The sequence below is a fragment of the Crocodylus porosus genome, unplaced genomic scaffold, assembly GCF_001723895.1.
Source record: "Crocodylus porosus isolate Cpor-Errol unplaced genomic scaffold, CroPor_comp1, whole genome shotgun sequence".
In the NCBI taxonomy this organism is placed as follows: domain Eukaryota; kingdom Metazoa; phylum Chordata; order Crocodylia; family Crocodylidae; genus Crocodylus; species Crocodylus porosus.
Genome location: NW_017728931.1, coordinates 92,823,477 through 92,847,729, shown reverse-complemented (window position 1 = coordinate 92,847,729; position 24,253 = coordinate 92,823,477). Strand labels below are relative to the sequence as shown.

Genomic DNA, 24,253 nt, shown 5'->3' with positions numbered 1-24,253 from the left:
CGGTCGAGCCTGGGTTGCCTGCGGGAGCTGGCAACTGTGTGGGCTCTGCTGGGGCTGCAAGAGGTGTGAACCTGTTGCTAAGCTCCGGCGGGGCAGGGGCCTTGGTGCGGCGGGCCTTGGGGCCCTTGACCACCTTGGTCCATGCCCCTGAGTTTGGTTTTTAAGTTGTGGGGAGTTGTTTGATACTGAGTTGTTTAAGTGTGAATTGTTTACATCTCTGTGGCACAGTGGGGAGAGTTACATGCCTTTGTGAATCTCAGTCCTAGGTATCTCCTAAGGAGTGTAGAATAACTATACCCCAAGGTAGGAAATGCTGAGGAAGGGTTCATGTCTGAAATCCACTAGACTTAGGTGCCCATCTGTAGCCCTGAATTAGGTGCCTGAGATTGGGATTCATGTCCCTGAACCCGTCTGGGGTTCAGACACATCAGTCTTTACTTTGTGTATGATAGGATCACTTCTCTTTTAAGAAGCAGTCAGTGGTTTTATATAGTAGCTAGCTGTGTTTCTCAACCCATGGGCCGCAACCGAAAAGTGGGTCACAGGAATATATGAAAGGGTCACAGACTAACTTAAAAAACGGATCAACAAACTTTAAAACTGGATTCTCCTTTAAAGGAGAAAAACATGGTAAACCTTGGCTTTTCCCTTGTAGGCTGGCAGAGTTCCAGCCTGCAAGGAACTGCTTGGGACTCCTCCTGCCCCACACACCCATCTTTTTATCCCTCCCCCACACACTAGGGGGCTGGCGTCTGGGTGCAGCAGGTTGGGAGTGAGAGGCCCTGGGTTGGGACTGGCCATCAATGTTTACAAATGGGTCCTGGTACAAAAAAGATTGAGAACCATTGAGCTAAAAGATGAAAAGACTTGCTCAAGCAATGGAAGAGCTGGGACCTCCTTAACCTGAGAGATCAAAGAACCGTGCTTTCACATCTATGTTAAAGGTATCTTGCCCCTCTTTGGTTGAAGCTGAAGCTATACCATTGTCCAGGCAAGAATTCAAGAGGAAGTACAAGAGGGATGCTGACCATGTAACCAAGTGATGAGGGCACTCATCTGGAAAGGGGGAGGGAAAGACTTAGATTCTGGTTCATACTCCCAGGACTCTTTATGCATTTTTCCATTAGACAGTGCTTGCTTAGACTACATAAACAGACCTTTTGTGGTTCTAGGATGAGGTAACTTAGGTGGCTAAATGCAATTTTCAAAAGTCAGTTAAGTTCAAAGGAAACCCATGGACTCCCAATGAGATTTGGGTTCCTAAGTGTCTACATTTAAATATATCTTAGGAGCCTAAGTCATACAAGGTTAGACTTTTTAGAAGTATATTGGTACCTAAGGATGAAGTTGGACACTTAGTGGGATTCTCAAAACTACATTGGTACCTAAGTTGTCATTGGATTCAACAGGAGTTAACATCTGCCTGAAGGCACTTTTGAAATTTTTGCTGCATATGGCTCCCACATAAAATAATAAATTCTAAAATGTGAGGTATTGGCAGAAAAGGGTGAATAATTAGGTGAAAGGAAACAAACCCTCATGGGATGCCTACTGGAAGGAGAGTGGGGAAAAGAAAGAGTTGAGGCAGTGAAGATAGTAAAGAAAGTACAGGGCAGGTAGGATGGGACCAACGAGGAGAAATTAAGATGGGGGAGAAGATTGAGGATATTGCAGTGACCAACCAGTAAACAGATTCCAAAATCATCCCAGGTACCAGTTGCAGAAATCTTCCTACAGAATGCAGGGAGATGGTAAGTGGATACTAAGAAGGTATTTCTATGGCCTTTTGCTACCGCTTTTAATTCTACCTGTTATTAGGAAAGTCCTTCCCTTCCTGGGCCAGGTACTCTTGTGCTTTCCTCAGTCCATGTGGAGCTGTAATAAAATGAATATGGAAAAGTTTCCCAAAGAAGGGAGTCCCCACACAAAGTCCAAGAAAGAACCATAGCAGCTGCCCTGATGCCAATCATACTCCATGCATATTAAAGAATAACTGTACCATTTTCAGAAGACCAGAACCCTGACACCTTTGGGTGCTGGCAGATGTACAGAACCCACTCTAACTCATGGTACTTTGCCCAGTCAGAGCTGGAGTGGGGAGGGCTGAGGGAGGCTGCAAGGAGGGGAGGTTCAAATCCACCCGTCCCCCCTTAAGCTTAGGCCAGGCAAACCCCAGCTGGCAGACAGCCCCCATCATGCCACAGATTAATCTTAGGGAACACAAGGTTCCAGAGTGGAGTGCCTTCATCTGATCCCACATTTGATGAAGGTTAATTTGTGACATGATCGGCCCACTTTCAGGGGGCCGATCACATGCCAAAAGTAACTTCTCTGTGCACCCTTCAGGAAGATAAGATATTAGCCGTTCTGAAATACGTGCAAAAATTTAATTTGTACACTGTTTATAAGTAGCAGCCTTGGCAGATCCTCCACATCAATCCTTGTTAAAAGGTTTGCACCATTATCTCACATAACTAAGAGATTAAGAAATTATTCCACCAATTGTGGAGAAGCTTCAGTATTCTGTAATGTTGCTCATATATTTGTGAAGTGACAGGCAAATGGCATACCTGCTTCTTTACTGCAGGAAAACTGCAATTCCTCAAGTTAGCAGAGACATGGCAAAGCTTAGGTAGCAGTTATAAATGAAAAAGGGGTATTGTAAATATTTTGTTGATTATAGGTCTAAATTGACCAAATTAACTGTACCGTTTTCCCTGGGACCTTAATGTTTTGATGATAGTAAATAACATTTGCTAGAGGGTGCAGCAGAAAGTTGCCTGTTCTTTGGCTTTTTGTATGATAATGTAACATTTGTAGAAAACATTGTCTAGATTGATCTGTCATATAAAAGTCTTCCAACTTATACGTTGTGGCTTCAGTCTTCCACCCCTAGCCTAAATGTGCATTGTTTCATGTAAGTCACGGGTAGTATATTAGTCCTTGAATTAAGTTTCAGGTTGGAAAATAGTTAAGTTTTGGTTTCACAGTATACCTATTTTGATATATTGCAATCAATGTAAATATATTTTGTGCACACATGGGCATGACTACACGTGTGCTTTAATGTGTATTAGCCTATTCTAATGTGCATGAAAACAGGCAAATACACCTTTTTCTACTACCTCACAATGGAGCACATTAATTAATTTATTAACCTAAAGCACATTAATGAACATGTAGATGTGCCCGCTATGACCCAGCTGAAGTCAGGAGTTTTGCCACTGACTTAGTTATGACTAGTTTTTCATCCCAAAGGTGTTGTTTTTTAAAATATATATTTTTTCTCTAATATTGTGAAATAAGGGGAGGACATGAGTTGCAGTATACAATGAGTCTAAAAAAATGCAGCCTACCTGCTGTTTGGACATTACATTACACTTGAGAATGCTCAAAAAATATTTTTAATGAATAGTAGTCTGAATGCATGTTGCCAATCTGATTTCAAACAAAAGAAAGATTTTTATCGTTTACCATATTTGTTCTTTTAATTCAATTTCATGCTTGCCTAAACTCTGTCCATGCACAGTATGTATTAGCATAAATGTTTTTAATCCAGATACATTATGTAAATATTAATTCTTCTGACAAAAATCTTTAAACAAATGTGTAGTCCACAAATAGTAAGCAAGTCACTATGTTAAGCCTTTTTTCCGTTTTTTCAGTTATTTTGTGTTCAAAGGAAACTTTTATCTAATCACATAACAGGAACAACAGAAAATATTTGATCCCAGATGTGCTTTAATTCCACATTACTGTTTTTCTAGACATATTCTTCATTTTTTAACAACCCAAACCAGTTATATATTATAAGTTGTCAGTTCTTTAATAAACATAATTTCACCTACTTTTATTCTGTTATTCATCAGTGGTATAATTTGAATGAATGTGGAAATCAAGTATCAGATTCTAAATATGATGAGTAAAATCCTGATCCTATTGAAGTCAGTGGAAGGTTTGCTACTGACTTAAGTAAAGTGAGAATTTCACATTAATGAAGTTAGAATTAACCTTAATTTTTCTTGCTTAAATTTTAGATTTTGATCCTCAAAAAGCAAGAAGTGTTTTACTCGATCACTGATGTGAGTCATAGGATGGAGATTCCAGAATTTCTCTAGGTAGCCTGTTCCAGTGCTTGACCACCCTCCTAATCTCCAACCTAAATTTCCCCTGCTGCAGCTCGAGGCTGCTGCTCCTAGTCCTGTCCCTACAGACATAGTGAAAAGCCCATCTCCATCCTTTCTAATCACCCTTCAGTTATTTGAAACCCATTATCAAATCTCACCTCAGTCTTCTCTTTTCCAGGCTAAGTAACCCTTGTTCTTTTAGCCCTTTCAGTATTGAATAGAATGGGAGAATTACTTCCCTTGATTTGTAAGTGACATTCCTGTTAATACAACTCAGTATGCTATTGGCCTTTTTTGCAACGTGAGTACACTGTTAGCTCATACATGCCTTATTGTCCATGAGAACCCTAGGTTCTTCTCTGCAGTACCACAACCAGGCCAGTCATTCCCTAGTCTATATTTGTGTATGCAGGACTTTTGTACTTGTCCTTGCTGAATACCAGATCATTCTTGATCCTTGCCCTGCCCTCGGGAGCAGCCACAGTTCCACCTAACTTAGTGTTATCCACAATTTTAATAAGCATGTAATGAATCCCATCATTCAAATCATTAACGAAGATGTTGAACAATACAAGAACCAAGGCAGACCCCTGGTGACCCACTTGATGCCTCTTCTCAACTAGCTATTCAGCCATTGAGAGCTATCTGCTAAATATGATGATAACCATTTATAAATCCACCATACAGTACTTTCTCCTCACCTGTACTTCCTTAGTGTGACATTTAGTGAAAATGTCAAGGAGGGCAGTGCCAAAGGTTTTGCTAAAATCAAGGTATATCACATCCACTGGTCTCCCCTCATCCATATATCCTGTCACTTTATCGCAGGAGGACATCAGACAAGCAGGACTTGCTCTTGGTGAATCTATGCTGGCTGTTCCTGATCACCTTGGTCTCCTCCAGGTGCTTCACAGTAGATTCCTTGAGAATCTGCTTCATGATCTTTCTAGTTACTTAGGTCAAGCTGACTCATCTGTAATCCCCTGAATCCTCTTTCTTCCCTTTGTTAAAGATGGGAGCTATGTTTACCCTTTTCCAACCATCTGGGACCTCATCCAGCCTCCATGAGTTAACAAAAAAGATAGTCAATGGCTCTGAAATTACCTCAGCCAGTTCCTTCAGTACCCTTGGGTGCATTTCATCTGGCCTTGTCGACTTGAAAGTATCTAGCTTCTGTAAGTAATCCCTAACCTATTCTGGCATTACGCTAGGCTGTTTTTCTCCTTCCTTATCTCTGCTGCCTGCTACATTCATCATCTGGTAGCTTTCTCTATTTGTGAAAACTGAAATTAAAAAGGCATTAAATACTTCAGCAATCCCTGCATTTTCCACAGCTAGATTGCTCTCCCCATTTTGTAAAGGTCCCATGGAATCCCTGGTCTTCCTCTTACTTTGGACATACCTATAGAATCAATTTTGATTGCCTTTCATGTCCTTTGCCATCTGCATCTAAAATTGTGCCTTGGCCTTCCTAATCCCCGCACCCTTTCCCCCCGCATGCTTGTGCAATACTCTTATACTCTTCCCTAGTACTATATATGACCAAGTTTCCACTTTTTATAGGATTCTTTTCTGAGTTTCAACTTCTTGAAGAGATTGCTGTCTAGCCAGGCTGTTCTTGTATTGCATTTCCTGTTCCCCTGCCTCATCAGAATAGCTTTCTCCCGTACCCTTAAAAGAGCCTTGTGAAAGGTACAGCCAGCTCTCCTGGACTCCTTTTCCTCTCAGATTTGCCTCCCAGGGGATATTGCCCATCAGGTTTCTGAGTTTAGCCCTCTTACATGAAATAAGAACTGTTCAGTTAGCTAGCCAAAACTGTGGGCTAAAGCAGAGGTTGTTAACCTTTTGGGGCTATTGCAGACTGCTGCTTACAACCCCTGGTGTGGGCCACCAAGCTCTACATCCCTCTTCCTGTGCCCTTCCCATGGCCCTTTCCCTGATCAGCAGATACTGTGGAACCAATAGATGGAAAAAGGCAATTAAGGGTAACAGAACCCTGGGGACACCTCCTGTTCTGCAGTAGAAGGAATAAAATGAATGTGGCAGTAGGACCCTGGGGACGCCTCCACTCCTGCTCTGGCTGGAGTGTGCTGCTGATTTCCCCAAGCTGCTGTGAGCTGGATCAGATCTCTTCATGAGGTTGGCCCAGTCCACAGGCTGTAGGTTGCTGGCCCCTGGGCTAAAGCATTCAGAAAGAATCAGGTGGCTTGCAAAGCCTCCCCATTTGCTCATTCCTCATAGCAATCCACATGTGGTTGCTGCAGGTGTCAAAAAGTAGTTCACAAATAAAAGACTTATTACAGGGACTTTTGTTCAGTCACTAAAGTCTTTGAAACAATTTTGTTAATGAAGTTAAACTTTTTAGAAAATGTTCTCTTTATCATAAATGCTTCTTTGAATAAGAAAACGAGGCTATCTTGATATTAATCATCAGTCATGTTACAGTGGTTCGGTTGTGTACAGATTTTTTCTCTTCCAAAAACTTGCTTTTTTTGTAACCTCTAACTCACCTTTTTCATTACAAGAGGACATTCCCAGGCATTGTTTGTTTTTCAGCATCTTAATTTTTTTTTAGAAATATTAAATAATGGCTGTAGTTGAATTCTTTTCAGTGTACTACTTTTTTTTCTTCTGAGTTATTTATGCGTTGCCTTTTGTGTATCAGATCATGCAGTATAGTCGGGCATGTTTGTAATAACAATTTTGAGATTAAAGAATATTTATGCTGATGTCTAAGATATAAAATATTTGCTACCCTAACCAGCCAGTCACTGCAAATATTACCTTAAAAGGAGCCAACCCAATAGATGTTGACTAATGTATTAATGTTCAATAACATAAAACTGGATGATTAATACTGATGTTCAATAATGTAAAACTGGACAGCACCCTCTAGATCAGAATACATTTTCCTTATTATAAGCAATCATTTCACATAAAGCTGTTCACAAACTGATCAAGCTTTTTAAAGCTATTTAGTATTTATGCCTCCACCACTTAGGTTGGATGGCTTTTCCTAACCCTCAGTGTTATGGTTAGAAACCAATTTCTAGGTTAAAATTCTACATTGGTAATTTATACCAATTTGTTTATGTGCTGGCATTGTATTTTATCTTAGGAAGGTATCCTCCCTGGCGTTCATTCTCTTAATCTTTTTGCAGAGAGCAATCATATCCCTGGTCATCTTTCATTTTACTAAGCTAAATGAATCAAGCTCCCTCACAAAGCTTGTTTACACCATGGTGGTAGTACACTAAAGCCAGAATGGCCCCAAGCACCCCCATTCTGCCCACTAGTGCCACAGTCAAATCTCAAAGTATGCTGGCAAGAATGCGTTGCTGTCTTTCCCAGTGGCTGCTCTCAAGCACACCAGAAACCAAGGTCTTGAGAGCTGGCACAGAGGAATCCGCCTGAGCAGACACACGGGTGCTCTTTGCGGTCTGGAACATATCAGCAGCAGTGAGTGGGTGGGATGTGGTCAGGGGCAGCGCATTTTCAACTCAGTGCTGTCACAGTGGACATGTGCCTTTTAGTCTCCTCTTGTCAAATAGACCCTCCCTTTTCTTTATCATCTTTGTAAACTCGCTCTGCACATGTTTTTGTTTCAGTTTCTCTCTCAAACTTGGGGAACCACAGTTGTACCCAGTAATCCAGATAAATGCCTTCTACAGTGGCATTAATGCTTCAATTGGAAATGTCTTTGCCGATATATCATAGGCCTGCATTTACCTCTTTGATGGTCATAACACATTGTTTATGTGCATAATCATTCTGTTATTGACTGATTACAGCCGGTTCCTTTATTTTCTCCTCCTCCTATTTTTCCCAACTGATGAGCATTAATGCCATCTTACAGTGGAAATTGTTATTGTTAGCCCCTAAGTAATGAGACCTGCATTTTGTGCTATTAGATTTCACTCCCTTTCTATTATTCCAGTCCTCAAGCTCAGCCAGTTCCTTCTATAGTTCATTTTGATCTTTGCCTCCAAATTTTCTCTTCGTCTGATTTCATTGGCATGTTCCTACCTTGTGTGCTCACTTTGTTAATGAAAATGTTAAAGGAGATTGGTTCCAACACTGCTTGGGGAACTTCTGTAGCAACACTGCTCCCCACTACCTTTTAGCACAACCCATTACTGACTGTAGCTAATTTCTTATTCGCCTTACGATCTCCTTTGTATCTAATTTCCCATGTGGCACCATACCACCTGGGTATGCCTTAGTGATTCAGATTTCCATTTTCTGCATTTGTATTGTCTAGAAAATCACTAATCAATGAAACATAGCAGATAAGTTTGCCTTTTGTAAACTTCTCTCTTATTTTCTAAAAAAAGAAAATAATTGTCATCTTTAATAATTTTCTCTGTATTCTAAAACACGGCACCATTGAGGTTATATGGTGCCGGGACCACTTTTTTCTGGTTTAGATATGTGCAGGTTTTGCTATTCCTCAGTTATGTGGTACCGTATGTATTACAGATTTGTTAAAACTCCTTGCTGAGAAACTTTAGTTTCATATTCCAGATCTTTCATTATTCAAAGATGGATGTTGTCCCAAGCGCATTAAGCTCTTTTGAGTTTATTGCTTCAGTCTCTGATGGAGTAATTTCTTTTTCAGTATCTCATTCCTATTAGCCACACTGTCTTTGCCCCTTTTTTCAATATCATTTTCCTTTTTGGAAACGCAGACAAGTTCTTGAACCATGCCTAGATTGTTTTTATCTTGGCCTCATCATTATATCATCACTGCCTCATGGCTTCTTTCCCTTTGTTATTTAGTTAGGTGACTGAGGAATATTGAACTATTTGTTTTAGTTTCCCTTGCAAGATCCAGCTGGGCCTGATTTTTTTTTTTTTGACAATTCTCACATTATTCCTTCACTTCCTGACCTCCAAGATGTCTTTCTCTTTGCTGATAAATCCTTTTTCTGGCATTGCTTTTGGGATCTTACTTCTCCCATCCTTGCAGGGGTAGCCATTCTGAAGCCTTTCCATATAGGTAGGGGTCTACCAAATTCATGGTGGAAGTGGGGTGCACTGTGGTAGATTCCTTGTTGATTTAATGGAGAGGCCCCACTTGCAGCTTGCTTCTGCTCAGCTGGGCAATGAAAACTGTGATTTTAAAAATGGCTGTTTTTGCCTCCCACCACTGATTGGCTGAGGGACCCTGGATGGCCCAGCTATTTGCTGCTGACTGGAGGGGAGGCAAAACAGCCACCATGTTTAAAACCATGGTTTTAGCTTCCCTGCAGGGGAGAGGGGAGCAAGGGGTGCAATGCATGCAGAGGAACAGGCAAGATTAAAGGAGCCACTGTGCGCTCTACTTCTCCCGTGAACTCGGTAGGTCCCTATTTATAGGTTGTTTTCCGTTGATTGGGATATGAATTCCAAAGACTTTTTGTAGTAGGGAGAAAGTATTGTTTTTGGTTTCTCCTTAAGACATGAGGAAGGGCACCTGATGCATGAAAGCTTATTCAACAGCTGTCATAACTGTACAGTTGGTTCAGTAAAAGATACCACCAAAAACCCTTGCCTTATGAAGCAATAAGTTTGTGTCTTTTTGCACATATGACCTAAAGAAATTCCCGAATTTAAGACATTGAACTCTTCCTAACAATTGACTTCAGTAACAAGCTCATTTAATTTCTCAAAGTCTGCTCTTTGAATTGAAATCTCAGCTGCAGATGTTTTAAAGTAAATGAGTGATAAAAAGGAATCAGTGTGCACTTCTTTGACCTGTTTACCGTACACTTTCCAGACAAATAAAATAGACACAGTCCCTGTTCAGCTAACTAAAATAGAGGTTTTCTGGTTCATGAAAAATGTATTATATATATTCAGTTGTGGTCTCAATCAGTTTTTTTTTTCTTTTTTTTAAATTACCACCAATCAAAAAGTAAAAAAATAATAATTTCTGAATCAAAATGGTCTTCCCTCCTAAGTCCAGAGTCACCTAGGTGAAATTAACTTTATTGTCAGTGTTAACACCAGGAGTAGCAATGAAGCTGATAGGATCATCAGTTTAATTGAGTATCTGCTCAGACCTCCTGATTTCTGTGGTCACCTTTGGGTAGGGGTGGTCAAACCGGGCAGTATTCGATTCAGATTCAGCCCAATTCAGGAGACAGTGATTCGATTCACTGATTTGGATTGCTGTCCTGATTTTGATTTGGCTGAATCTGAAGATTTGATTCTGATTTGGACAATCAGTGATTCAGCCATAGACACAGCTTTATATGTTTTTTGTAGCTACCTCAAGGTACCAGGCATGGCTTGTGAACGTTGAGATGGTGGGGCAGATGGAGCCACTTCTGGTGCCCTTTTGAGTCACCCCAGGCCCAGGAGGCATCAGTTGCTGAGCCACAAGGCAGGGGGGTCCCCCGCATGCTCCACAGCGGACCCAGAAGTGGACTGGATGTACTTCTGGTCCACTTATAGGTTCATTGCCAAGCACGCAGGGGACCTCCCTCCACTTCCATGAGATGCTCCATCTGCCCCACCATCTCAGTGTTCACGAGCCACACTTGGTACCTTGAGATATGTAGAAATAACGTATAAAACTGTGTCTATGACCAAGTCATCAAATCTCTTCGAATCAAATCAGAGGCTTCTGATTCAATTCAGAGAGATTAATGGATCTTCTGATTTGATTCAGATTTGGAGATTCAGCTGCCAAATTGGGCTGAATCTCCCCTGAATTGAATCAGTGACCAATGCTTTGCTCAGCCCTACTGCTGGGAATCAGGTGGCCTGGGACACAAGCTGTCTTGGAAAGTCCTTGGATCCTCAACCTAAAGTAGTTCTTGAGATGTCACAGACCTGAAGAGCCCATTCCAGGACTTCCAGGCTTTGTCTCAGCTCTGGAGCAGGGAGCTTAGACAACCTGAGAACACTATTCTGTTAGGACTTCTGTATTATAGCCAGGCAATCTGTGTGGGCAGCTGCTCAAGAACTGCAGACCTTGAATTATATGGATTCTTGCATCTGGGAAACCCATCCATCGGAGCTGTCACACTGCCAGAGTCTTAAAGCCCTATCAGCATTTCAGGGAAATAGACAATTTTTTTCCATCACTTCAGGTGGTAAGCCAGGAATGATAGTTCAAGCTGAAAAATTCTGAGCAAGTAAGTCCTAAAAGTTCAAGAGGCTAACTTAGTCTGGGAATTTCAAAGCATGTAGGCTTTTTTGCTGTTGAGTGGAAGTGGAGACTGTTAGAATTAGGGCTCTCTGAGTCTCAGAAAGATGTGGAGTAGAACCTGGGCATGGCTGGATGTCAGAAAACTAGGCTTGGATAGAGGGTTGGATCCCCAGTAAACTTACAAGATCCCTGCAAGTTGGCTTCTGATTGTTCTAAAATGGTTAAACCCCAGATGTTTTGGGCAGAATAGTTTAGTTCCAGCATAGTGACATTTTCCAATAAACTGATTTGTTGGAAAATCTCTTAGTGCAGTCTAACTGTGATGTGACACTGTGATGCACAGGAAAGCAACAAACACATGTGGGTTTGAGATGGGAGAAAAATAAAAGAAATCTTATAAATAAGATTATAAGGATATTCAGGTGGAATGTGTATGTACTTGATGTCATAATATATATAGACCAACTTCCTCTCTAGTAAACGGCTCTAATCATATATATGGAGAGTCCTTGAATCTTATCTTATTTTGCTTTGGAATATTTGACATATGACATTATTTGCAGAATGTAATACCTAGATCTGTGCCACAAAATCATTATTCTGTTTGCTAAATGTATTGAATTCCACCTCTTAGTTCCGTGTGGCTTTTGGGATGTAGTTTTTCTGTACATTGGCTTAAGAGAAGAAATGGAAATTGTAGGTCCCCTCTACACATTACAGGTATTGTGCAATTAACAGAAACCAGCTACATGTGCAGAGTTACCTATCATGCCATAAAAAGCTCAAACCAGCTATAAAGTTAGACTTTGAAAATGTGTACTAGCATTATAGCTGGTTACTATTCAGCTTTAAATTGCACAACTAAGGGGGATGCTGGTTTGTGTTAGCATGCTTCCCAGTGTTACCAGCTGCCACCATATCCCATCCTTAGGATTTTCATGGACCACAAGCCTGGGAGACCACAGCAACTAGGACCTCTCGTCACCAAGGTATTCACACCCAAGGTCTGCCCCCAAGGTCTGGAACAGTCTGCCAGCAGAGGTGGTTCAAGCACCTACATTGAACACCTTCAAGAGTAAATTGGATGCTTATCTTGCTGGGATCCTATGACCCCAGCTGACTTCCTGCCCTTTGGGCAGGGGGCTGGACTCGATGATCTCCCGAGGTCCCTTCCAGCCCTGATGTCTATGAAAACCACCAGGGCTGGGAGATCATGGCAGCTGAGTCTCCCAGGCACAGGGGTGCATGAAATGCCCCCGCAGCTGGGAACTCCTCAGCTGAGTGGGCTTTCAGCTGTAGGAGCTTGCTGGTGCAGTAGGAACCCAGGATTGGTTTCCTTCTGCACTGGCAATAAGGTGTGATGGGATCTAATGTGCAATCCCACAGTCATGCTTCCTACTATACACGTGGCATGGCAGGAGGTGCGATTGTGTGGATTGTGCATTAGATCCCATTGTACATTCACCTGCACATGTAGAGGGGCCCTTAATTGAGTCCATATTAAAAGACTGTTTTGAATATATTTTCATTAAAACTACATTGTATTTATTGTTTCAAATATGTGAAGATACATCTTTGATACTAAGACATAGCAGATTATCAATTAGTATAAGGTAATGAGAAGGATTGTTGACTTATTTAAACGTCTCATATTCCAAATGATTTTTTCAGGCCAAGCAGTAACATAAAGAAGAGCTGCAGCAGAAGAGACAAGGAAAAAGAAAAGCAGAGGAATATCATCTTGTTCTCAATATATTTATACACAGGTAAGATAATTTGTATTTTATTTGAAAGTTTTATCTTCCCTTACCATTTTCTACCCGATCCTTTTTCTATGTAGTTATAAAACACCCTGATAGTACTGTCTTAGTAAAATGATAATGTATTTAGTTGCATTTTGAAACTTGATAGTGTAAAATGTTTGTGGCAAATATAAATTAAAAAATGTCAGTTCTGCTAAAGATCTTGGATCAAATCTGTTAAAAAAGGAAGGCAGCAGTGTATCATGACTTCTGTTGAAGAAGTTACTCGATATTAAACTGTTATGTTCATAGAAACTGAAGATTTGTGGGATGTGCATATTATCAAAAAAACTTTTCCTCTTACCCCATTAGTTTTTGTGATGGTGCCATCATGGCTTCTTTGGTCCCATGGTTTAGGTCATGAGAGTAAAAAGTCTGTTTTGAAGACAGCTTTGATTTTGCTTTCTGTTCTTTTTGTATCTGCACTTCATAGATCTTTTGACACTGGAATAGAGATAGCCTTCCTAGAATTGAACAGTTTCTGAATAGTCATTTGTGTATTCATATATGACTCTTATAAAAGAAAAATCTTATTTTGAGATCTTGAATACAGTACTGTGTACTGTCTGTTGCAACAGACCCTATTTATCTTGTGTAATTCATGAGTGGGTGGCTGCATGGTGGTTTATCTCTTATAGAGATGTGTTTCAGAAGTTTTCCCTACTTGAAAAAATGCATAGTAGACTTAAGAAGAGAAAAGAAGGAGCTGCATAACAATAACCTTTAATTTTTTAACTAACTTGTGTTGCTGCTCTTTCACTGAGGGCTAGCTACTGTGCTTTTATCTACTGTGGGGTAACTAGCAGGCAATTACTCCATACCAACACATGTTTAGTAAATCCCAAACCCCTCCTATGTTGTCGTAGCTTCCCAACATTCAAATCAGACACAGGTACCTGCTTCCCATCAAAAATGTAGCCTTACCTCTACTTTTAGCGCTCTAATATTTTCTATAGTTTGAAAATTTATGTATTAATGCCCAGATGCAAGTGCATAGACCGTTTAAGTGCAGGTGGAAGACAATTGATACATAAATCACTTTCAGTAAGGAATAATATTGACTTAAAATTTTTAAGTTGTGGCTGTAAAATAGGTTGTGGAATGCCACAGACCCAAAGACCGGGATGATTACACAATTATGTGATTTGATTGATGAAAACGAAGTTCCAAATAACCTGTAACATATTGATACATATAACCTTAGTAATAAACCTCATTGAAGAGAACTTTGGGCATTGATAAGTAGACAGGAGAGATGGGTAACTGCTCTACTGCAAATGCATGTCAGCTTTGTTCCAGAGGCTGGTAAACTACTCAACCCAGAAAGGACAATCATAGACTGTGCAAGAGAATGGACTCTAACCCAGAGGTGGGGGGAGGGGGCGGTAATTATTTGGGCCTGGAGGACACATAGGGAGTTTTGATGAGTTGTTGCAGGTGGGGTCAGCACCCCACCCCAGGCAACAACTCATCAAAATGCCCTATGTGGGATGGGGCTGCAGGTGGGGACCTGTGTTTTGGAGCAGGATGGATGGGTGAGGCTGAGATCAGAGGGTGGGGTCGTGGACCAGTGACAGGGTGGGCCCAGGCCCTGGGGCAGAGCCACAATCCACTGCCCACAAGCCCCTGCCCTGTAGAGGGGTGTGGGGGGAAGCATGGGGAGGCATGTGCATATGTTGGGAGGGGAGCTGCTTGGATGCTGTTGCACTTAGAAAGTGGGTTTTTAAAGTTAGTGCCCCAAGAATTGACACAACACCCGGTTGATCAATAGAAGAAAGGCTTTAATAACAATACCACAGCAAAATTATAAAACCAAATGACAGAAAAAGACTCCTTCCCAAAATAGAATGAGCTACTCCACAAAGTCCTAGTACATATTTAGCAGCAATAGTGTTCTCTCCTCAGTGTCGCGAAAGAAGCTGGTCCAACCTTAGCATGAAGTTTGTCTACTCTTGTATCAGTAAGGTATTATATTTTCCCTGTGGCCTGAGCATGACTGTACAAAGGAAGTCATGAATACAAGTGAGTTTTTAAGAAAACTTTCTGATACTTTGAAAACATTTCAGATCTCTATGTGGGTTTTTTTGGCAGTTTGGCAAAAACAATTATCGTTAGAGGGAATAATTGCAGTCATAAAATAGTTCGGTAAAGTCTATTACAGGTACACACTTAAACCCATACAACCACATTTCCCCTGTCTTTAATTATCTTCTGCATTCCAGATGTAACATAAATAGAACCAAAAACCAGAATGAGGTGCTCTGTAACAGAAGTTCTGTTCATTCTTCAGATGAAAGGTTGTTCAAAGTAAGCTTCTAATTCATGAAAGTGCTCCCTATAGATGACTTTGTTCTAAATATAGAATAAGAATTGGATTCAGGCTCTGTTCCTTCTGTGAATAAACTAAGATCATTTTATATAAAGTATCTCCATTTTCTAAGGTAAATAGAAAAAAAAGAAGAAAAGATTAAAGATGTCATACTGCCTAAGACGTCACATAAACCTGGCCCAACAAAGCACATAAGAACATGCTTAATTTCACAGGTAGCATATACTTGGGTCCTGCTTCAGGAGAACATTCATGAAAACATTTACACACGTATGATTAAACAGAGGCTTAAATTCCAGGAGTGAGTGGAGCTTAAGAATCTGCACAACGTAGTGTTAGGCATATTTACGTGTTTCTTGAATACGAGTGGACATAAGCAAATGATTAAATGCTTTCTGCATAGGACCATTAAGCACGTAGTTAACTTTTAAATCAATGAGAATTAAACACATACTTAAATACAGACTCAGCTGTGTGCATTTGTTGAATCATGGCCACAATATCAAGCAGTACCTTGATTTGTAAAGGCAGTAAATAAACTAAGATTAATTTGTACAGTACCTTAATACATTCATCCTGGAAAGCCCAGTATATCCAGGCTTCTTCCCCTTCTTCTGGTGTCTGTGGGCCCTTCCTCTGCTGCTTGACCCACAAGTCTGTCTGTAGCCCTGATTGGTGAAATTCTGGGTGAAATCTTGACCCACATTGAAGTAATTGATTTTTGGGTTTTGCTCTTAAGGGGGAAGGGTAGAGTCGCGATTTCACTACTGGTGCTTAGTATGAAGGTAATGAGGCATAGTACACAGTTCCTGACATCATACTTTCAATACCACTGCTTTGCTTAAAGGAGTAATCATGGTAAACAAAGATATAGTGGAGAGAGAGAGATGAGGAACAAAATGGGAGCAAGAAAGAAAAGATTTTGAGATAGGTAAAACACAAGATGGACTATAAAATATAAACAGCCTATAATGGAGGAGGTTTTAAAATATAGGAGCAGCATATATGAATAAAGATTAATATGGCAGGGGAAACTTCCACAGTATTTTCTTATTCTTTATATTTTAAAGGATGGTGGACAAGCTTGATACAGAATTTGAAATGCATGTTTATTGTAGGATCAAATGGATTAAGGAAATATTCAGTTTAGGTTTTTCAGACACTATTTTTTTAAATATGATGCATTAATCCCTCTTTGAAAAGCAGATCTGCTGTTCAGGAACCTTAATAGAGATTCATTATTGCCGTTTTCTTCATTTCATTTTCTCATTTCCCAGTTTATTATACTTTCTTTAACTTAGGAATGGCAGTTATTGATATTGCTGAAATTGCTGCAAGCTCGAATGAATTCTTTGCCTCATGAAAGAAGCAGGAGATTGTATAGGAGCCATAGGGTTAATTTTGCCTTCAGGGGAAAGATCGGAGTAAAATATTTTATAGTTATCCTTGAAATACTGGAAGAAAAAAAATATAATTAGATGATAAGCGTCTAGGCCCAGGTGGAGTGCATCCTAGAATTCCAATGAAGTACCATATTAAAAAAGCAGTCACTACAAAAGGTAGGATTATTTTAACCTGGTATTTCAGCCCAGGGAAAAACAGGCATCTGAATATAATCTTTTTGTCACGAACAGTCTTGACCAGACATGTACTCAAAGGACCCATAGCTCCCTGAGGCACAGGTTTTGATGTAGCATTAAACCAAGCCTCTCTCTCTTCCAGCTGCCAGGCAGGAGGCAGGCTATGCTGCCCTCGCCCTTTCCATCCTATTTCAGAGTTCATAGTGGGTCTTGGATGATTTTACAGGCTAGTCCTAGATGCATATGAAAGCACCCCAGTATTGGGAGGTTGGTACATACCCAGATATTGCAGATAACATTGCCAGAGTTTATTAATCTCCATTTTATGGCCTACAAGAGCATTGGGGGAAAAAAATGCAAAGAAATATAGTACCAAAGGAAGCTACAGATTGTACCTAGATTATACACTTGGTAAGGAAGCTCTGTAAATAAATCTGAGTATGTGTTGTGGAACCCTTAGAAACACTGAATTTGTCAGAGTTTTCTACGTACATATGAGCTCATGCTTGCAGTTCCTTCAGTTCAGAGAGCGCTGAAGTGATAAACAAAGAAGAAGCAGTGAAGAGAATTAATCCGGATTTCAGAAAAGCTTTTGAAACTACAGCACAAAAGATCAGCTTACAAAGTCACTTGGAAAAGGACCACTGGAATGGATTATAACAGCATACAAGGGACAAAAGATAGCACCTCAAGGTAGAGAAAAATAATTTGGTTTCTGGAAGTATCTGCTTTTTAGTATGATGTATAGAAATGGGGTAAAAGAAAATACAGTTTCTCAAACTACTACATTTCTTTCATGAATGTGTAGAGGAGTTAACAAAAATAAATGTAAAGATCTACTAAATTCAGATTCTCTGGAAAGATGATACTGAATTTCATTAAACAGTGTAAAATATGTTGACTAATAGAGGTAAGGACCATAAATACTGTACACTTTTAGTATTTTGAGGGTCCCATCTCTCATTCAAAGCTGACCTTGTTTTGCGTAAAACATAGCTAAATCTTTAACAGCACAGTCATTTAAAAAACAGCTTGTTGTGTGGTATGGTATATAACCAGCTGGGAAGGATAATACAACACCACAAAATTAATAGTGCATTCCATATTTCAAGCAAGCTATATGTTAAAATGCTTTAAGACTACAAAAGTTAGTTATACATTATGACTTACTGAGCATAGGTGGGCTTAAAAGACTGGTATTTTTGTGAAAGAAAACATTTATATATTATTCTTTTCCAAAAAGATTATGCTCATAGAATTGATTTGGTGACAGTGTGTTTAGAATTCAAACTTAAGAGCATGATGCACTTCTAATCACTGTAACTGCCTCATCCTTCTAAGTCCTGGCATGATGTTTCACAGTGGCTCTAATATTGCCAGAGCTGCTTATCTCCACCATGGTTTTCTCATGATCTAGAGCTCAACTTCTGGCCCATGAGCCAAATGTAGCCTGTGGAGCCATCACACATGGTCCGCATGGCTCCCCAGGGAGTGGGAAATTCAGAGGTGGTGGAGCGGTGGCCATTAATATGGTCACCCTCCTGCCAACTTCCAAAACTCCAAGCCATGCATTACCAGTCACAGCCAGGCCAGGCCCCCTCCTCCACATCTAAATTGGGACTGGTCCAAGCCTCCTCCCCCTGACCCCAGGCCAGGTTGGGGCCAGGGTCAAGGTAAAGGTTAGGGTTTGACGAGCCCATTTTGGAGGTGGGCTATGTCCTTTACCCTGCAGGACTCCCTTTCTCCACACACCTTCCCTTCACAGGACTCGGTTGGGGCTAGGCTATATCCCTTTCCCTCTTTTGGGGGCTGGTGTGGGGGTGGGAGCATACCCCTTCCTTCTCCCCAACCCCCATGGGGCCATTCCATGCCTTCTTTCCCCAGTGGAGTTGGGCCCCCTACCCCCCCACCCAGCCCATTGGCCAAGTCACATGCCCTTTTGCCTGCAGAGCCAAGCTGTGGGCCCCTTCCCCCACAGGGCCAGGCCATTCCTCTTTTACTCCTGGGCCTGGTTACAGGTGGACTTCCCCTCACCCCTCTCTGTATGGCTGGATGATGCCCACCATGTTGGCCCCAGTGCCGGATTGAGGCCACTAACAGTGCCAGATTTGGCCCACAGACAGACAGAGTACCGCCCATCCAGCCTGCCGGGAAAAAAGATTGAGCACCACTGATTGAGAACATTTTCAAGGAAGCATAGAGGAATGGGTACCAAGTGGTTCTAGGGTCAAGGACAGTCATGTGTTTGACCTTCTGCAACTCCTAGCCACCCACAGACACATTTTGACCTTCTCAACTCTGTAGGGACTGGCTCATGATGGAACCTTCCTTTAAAATAACGACAAAGCTCACTGTACAGAATATAGGACCTCTCATCATGGTATAGTTTGTACTGTAAAACCCTTTTTACACATTTTATAGTTAATATGTTGATGTTCCCATTTAGTCGTCTTTACCCCATTTTTTAAGAGGAAAGTGAGGTCAAGTAGCCCTCTTGTCCTTTGCCCTGCCTTAACTTCTTCCTTGCACAGCCCTTTCTCCTCCTCTCACCTTACTGTCAAAACCTGCTCATCCTGAGCATATGGAAGTGAGGGGCAAGTTTGAAAACACGGACCTTGAAATAAACATGTCTGTACTAATTTGTGTATATGAAAATTATTACAGCTTTTCATAGACTTCATTCATCTTGAACTGATCCATTTTATCTTTTTGAAATTACTGTAAATTTTCACACAAGTACTCCTTTTTAAGCAGCACATTTGTACCTACTTATGTACAGTATCAGCTATGCACGATAGTATTCCAAAGCCAAAAGGTGCAGGCTCAATTACCATAGAATTTATTGGGCTGGGTCCGAGCAGAATCTGAAGCTTTTCAAGCCATGGTGACCCCATAGCATAGCACTACTCATTGCGTTACTCCATTACTCCATTACTTCCATTACTCAGCACATGCTGCTTTTACCAGTAGTTTAATGATAGACAATATATTTAATGAGGTTTCCTTGTATACAGATGTAAAATGAGGGGCTCTTTTCCCCATGTTTACTGAGGGGAAATGCCTCATTTTGTATTTGAGTTAATACAGTAATTTAACTGCTGTTTGTCACAAGCTTAGTGTGCCTAACACTACTCATAATTACATCTGGTCTAAGAGCCCCATGGCATATACCCAGTGTCACTTTAATGGCAGCTACATTGCAGCTACATTTTTTTTGGCACTGGGCATACACAGAATAGAAATGGTGTGTCTTCCCCATTTTTCCCTGGAGAAATTTGCCTGTGTTTGTCCTGGAACACAAATATCCTGGGACAAATGTGTACACAGATCCCCCTTCTAGCCTGGGTTTAGTGAACAGCTGAATGCAGTCGCTTTTCTGCTATTGATTCAGTAGTGTAACCCTGAAACAACTGTTCAGACATGCTTTGCAATGTCCCAAGATAAACTGTTAGTACTACTTATTCTATGAACAGCTTTTTAGGATTTATCCTGGGACAACAGACATGGAAATGGTTTGTTCTGGGATAAACACAGGATCTTTTTGTAGCTCATGAGAGCCATGTCTACTTTTTAGGACTAAGACACTGACACCAAGGGAGGGGAACTGTCCACTGTCCTCAATGAATTGTCAAGCCATAGAAAATAATTGGCTTGGAAAAAGATATTCTTATATTAATTCAACCAAGTTCTTGTGAAATAGGTACTGCAGTAATTAAAGGGAAAAAATTAAAGGTCAGGGATTGTGATTTAAGGAAGTAACTAGACAAAATAGCTGTACTCTGAGAATGATTTGAATTTACCAAAGTAATACATAGAGAAAAATATATAGCATTCCAGAAAGAAACTGGTAAAAATATATGGAGTAAAAAAAAATCATAAAGTATAACTTAATTTATAGTACCTTGAAAATCAGAACACAAGTTGTTTGGTTTCTATTCCTCATGAGCCTCATAAAGCTGATCTACAGCTGAAAGTTTTACTAGCAATTTACTAGGTAGTTACATTTGTAGGCAGTACTTCAAAGGAAGTAGGGACTAATAGTAGTAAAAATGGATATTTGGCTGGTAAGAATGAACACTGCTGAGCCACGGAAAAGAAAGAGAGATGTTGCTATAACACAAACTGTATGGATGTTTTTATTAATATCCTAGTCCAGGCATCCTTCCTTACCCTTTTGTATGGTTATATAGGCAAGTTTCTCCAGTTCTGAAGTAGATCTCAGCTTTCATTGTTACAGGTGAGACTGAAGGCCTCTAACTCTGGACCAGTGTAATGCAAAATGAAGCTCAGTTGTCTCAGTTCATTTCTTTCAAGCTCTTGGACAAATACCCCTGTGCTTTGAACACAGGAATAGAATTATGTACATCAAGCAAGCTATTTGTCTGAATTAGTGTGTCTGCTAGAGACAGCATCTGTTGCCTTGCAGGGTTATGAAAAATAAATAGATTTAATTGAGTGTGATATATATTTTAGTATTTTCCTTGACTCAACACAACTCCTTTAGTTTTTATAGGACCACCATACCATATTTAACAGCAAAGCTGGAAGAGTAGGAGGTATAGTAATTAGAGTATTTTGAATTAAAGTATTTTGTTTTCTGTAACATTTTTACTACTGTTCGTAAAATGTTTTCCAGCTTTCTCGTTATCACAGAGACAGGGTGTCATTCTACAGAAATGTCTTGAATTTGGATTAGTTGAATTACTCATGATTTGAAATATCATATAGGTCCTTCCATGGGTTCCCATAGGTCCTTACATAGGTTAGGGGACAATAAAAATTGTTTATAGCACCATTATGTATTGCACATATGGCACACATTTCAAGAGAAAGTTATTTTTGTAAGTATGTGTCCCGGGGGGCCGAGGTAACAAGGGACACTTACCTGAAGCCCAGGATAGGAGAGAGGAAAAGTCGGAGAGAAAACCAGCGCGGCTCGTTAGCTGCGTCTTTTTACAGCTCTGGCCAGCAGCTGACGGCAGCGTAAAATGCCGGCCGGGGGATTTAAAAATGGCGGCCGCTGCTCCGGAGGCAGCGGATCACCCGGAGATCAAGTGGCGGGCCGGGAAAGCAACGGTGAGGGATCCCCGGGACAGGCCATGCCAAGCTGGAGTGCAGGAGGGAGAAGCGACCCAGAAAGGAAGCCCGACACTGGGGATGCTGGCGGATCATGCCAGAAGCAACAGATCGGGTAAGTGACAGAAGATCGGGACGACCCAGGAGGATTCTGAGGACCCCGAAGTAAGTTCCGAGATGGTGGGTGCGGGACACACCGAAGAGGGACGAAGGACCGAGAATCACCAGGCTGAAGGGAGATCGGGATGGGATCGCCGCCAAGACCAGTGGACGTCGGGTAAAGGAACAGGAGTGGGGCAACCGGAGAGCCACTAAGGGGGAATCCCTTCCCCTCCCATTCCAGGCTAATAAGGATCTGGTGGAGGGATAGCAATATAGTTAGTAACTACATGTGGGGAGAGTCGCACCGGGTGAAGGGCTTATGGCATGGGGTCTATAGAGGGTGTAGCTGAGGCTCCAGTGCAGGCTACTGTGAGGGGGTTGACCTTAAGGTAGTAGTATCCGACGGACTGTGGGATTGAGTAAGAAAGCCATGGTAGAAGCTGGCGGAAGCAGCGGAGCAGGCTCGGGGAAGTGGAGCCCAGAGGTGGTGTGAGGCCGGGGTGTAGGGGTGGCGGAGCCCCATGTGCAACCGGCGGGCCAAGCCCAGGCCACCAAGGGACCCGTGAACTAGCCCCGCCCCACTAAGGAAACACCAAGTCATGGCAGGCGAGAGCAGATTTTGGTGACTCGGGAGAACGAACACCCACGGAAACAAACCGGTCTGGATGGGGAATTGCCACCAACCAGGACAGCAGAGCTCTCAGGAGTGATACAAGAAGGTCCGTCGTGGACAGTATGTTTTAAGTGCTCTCGTTGCTTTGCATATCTCTGTGCCTATTTTTTCTGCTCCATTATTTCAGATTTTGCTACAGTTAAAATTTCACGATGCTGAAAAAAACTATGTTAAAATAAGACTTATACAAGTACACTGGAATGTGGTTTTCTCTGATGTATATGTATAACTTCTGAAATTAAAATTAGAGTTTTCTGTTCCAAATGGAGACTTTATCCTTAAATAGTACAGGTTTCACTGGAAATATGTCTTACATATAACATAAATTAATATTGTCACGGGGCGGGGTCCCAGGAGCGGCCTTGATCTCTCCTGGCGCCCCCTACCATGCCAAGTTAGTGTCCATGCACCCTCGTTCTCGCCCGCCACATCTTCGATGACAAAAGTATTAAGGGAGGCTGCCTTTTATCCTCCTTGGCATGGTACCCCGGTACACCATAGCCTGTGCCCCACCTATGGTGATTCTGTGCACTCCTGCCTCAAGGGCTACGCATGGCTCCTACCACCCCTAATACCATGTCCCAAGCCTCTCAGATGTCCTGGATGTTGTCTAGTCGATTACTGTTGTCCGCCCTTGCAGACGCTCCCAGGCCTCTCTACGCCGAGCCCACACCGGGCCCTTCTCACTCATGCGCCCTCCCTGGGGCTTCTCGCTTGTGCGCCCTCTCGGGCACTCCCTGGCTTCTCCCGCAGCTGCTGCCCACACTGGGGCCTTTTCCCCATGCTCGATGCGCCCTCCCTGGGGCTCCCAGTCCTGTGCACCCTCCCTGGGCTTAACGCAACCACCCTTTGGGCTTCTTGCCAGTGCCCACTCTGGTGTTCCTCACCATTGGGGCTCAGGTGGCTGTAGCTGTGCCTGGCCCCTAAATCCCCTCCTCAGATCTACGATTTCTATATGGCTCAGGCGGCCTCGGCCTTACCTGGCCCTCCAATGCACTGCGCCCCTTCTCAGGGCTCTGGGGTCAGTGTACCCCTAGGTGCTGTGCTCTCTCTGGCACCGGGGTCCTCACACCGCTGTGGAGCCCCTAATGAGGCCTCCTCCAACTCCTTATAGCCTCACCCGGTCCTTCGGTCTTATAAAACTACCAACAGAAAACTCAAGCCCCTGGGCTACAACATAATCTCCAAGCTGTCCGGCTAACCATTGTTTAAAACCCTACCAGGGCTTGCTCCACCCTGTCCTAAACAGAAGTTGCTCAGGCCATCTGGCTTCTATAGGCTGCAGTACTCCAGCAGAGCGTCTTCACCCTTCAATGTTAACAGGGAACTGCCTGCTTGGCCTCAGCCTAGGCTGTTTATATAGGCCCCTTTCCGGTCAGGTGACCGAACTGCGGTTGCCCTGGCAACCGGCACCTGTACCATTTCC

The 24,253-nt window shown here is 42.0% G+C and overlaps 1 protein-coding gene across 2 annotated transcripts in view; it reads left to right on the top strand.

Annotated features, from left to right (window-relative positions):
• The window catches only part of NRCAM (neuronal cell adhesion molecule), a 216,002-nt gene that overhangs the window by 60,299 nt on the left and 131,450 nt on the right, over window positions 1–24,253 (top strand). For both annotated transcript variants that reach the window (XM_019543378.1, XM_019543377.1), the window contains exon 2: window positions 12,937–13,031. The gene's annotated coding sequence lies outside the window, so the exon portion shown is untranslated. The remainder of the gene's footprint in view (window positions 1–12,936; window positions 13,032–24,253) is intronic.